The sequence below is a fragment of the Aquarana catesbeiana genome, linkage group LG01, assembly GCF_042186555.1.
Source record: "Aquarana catesbeiana isolate 2022-GZ linkage group LG01, ASM4218655v1, whole genome shotgun sequence".
In the NCBI taxonomy this organism is placed as follows: Eukaryota; Metazoa; Chordata; class Amphibia; order Anura; family Ranidae; genus Aquarana; species Aquarana catesbeiana.
In genome coordinates, this window is record NC_133324.1 from 25,328,600 (window position 1) to 25,329,805 (window position 1,206).

A 1,206-nucleotide genomic window follows, 5' to 3' on the forward strand; every position below is an offset into this window, starting at 1 on the left:
GAACTCGCAAAAAACTAACTTGTAGCTTATTTAGCTGCCTGCGGTAGTGATAGGATCAGGAAAAGACCACCAACCTTCTACAGGTAGCTTTAGCTGAACACTGTGCAGAGCTTGTAAAAAACTAACTTGTAGCTTTAGCTGAACACTGTGAGGAGGACGCACTACACTAACTTGTAGCTTTAGCTGAACACTGTGCAGAGGTCGCATTACCCTAACTTGTAGCTTTAGCTGAACACTGTGCAGAGGTCACACTAAACTAACTTGTAGCTTTAACTGAACACTGTGAGGAGGACGCACTACACTAACTGTAAATAGTCTAGCTGCCTGACTGTGGTACTAATTGGATCAAAAGAACACCAGCAATTTTCTTCAGGTAGCTGTAAATACTGTAACAAGACAAGCCTGCTTGTCAGTAGGAAGATAACAGGAATGGATCTAGCTAAACTGAATACAGTATATATATATCTATATAGATATATCTATATATCTATATAGATATATCTATATAGATATATCTATATATATATAGATATATTTATTTATCTATATATATATATATATATATACAACACCTGGGATGCATATATATACACAATACACTGTAAGTGCAGCTAACTCACTGACTGTCCTGCCTAATCTAGCTAACTCAAATGAAATGACACTGTCTCACTCTCTCTCTAAGCACGCCGGAACACACTACACAGAGCCGCCATGCAGGCGGCCTTATATAGTGTGGGGCGTGTTCTAAACCCCCTGAACCATAATTGGCCAAAGCCACCCTGGCTTTGGCCAATTACTGCTCTCTCGGCGCTGTGATTGGCCAAGCATGTGGGTCATAGTGCATGCTTGGCCAATCATCAGCCAGCAATGCACTGCGATGCCACAGTGAATTATGGGCCGCGACGTGCCACACAAATTTGGCGCGAACGGCCCATATCGTTCGCAATTCAGTGAACAGACGGTGTTTGATTCGAACACGAAGCCCATCCCTACTGCCTGTGACAGGGGGTGTCCTAATCATGTCTGTGACAGGGTTGTCCTAATCCTGCCTGTGCCAGGGGGTGTCCTAATCATGCCTGTGACAGGGGGGCCCTAATCCTGCCTGTGACAGGGGGGGCCCTAATCCTGCCTGTGACAGGGGGCATCCTAGTCATGCCTGTGACAGGGTGTGATCTAATCCTGCCTGTGCCAGGGGGCGTTCTAATC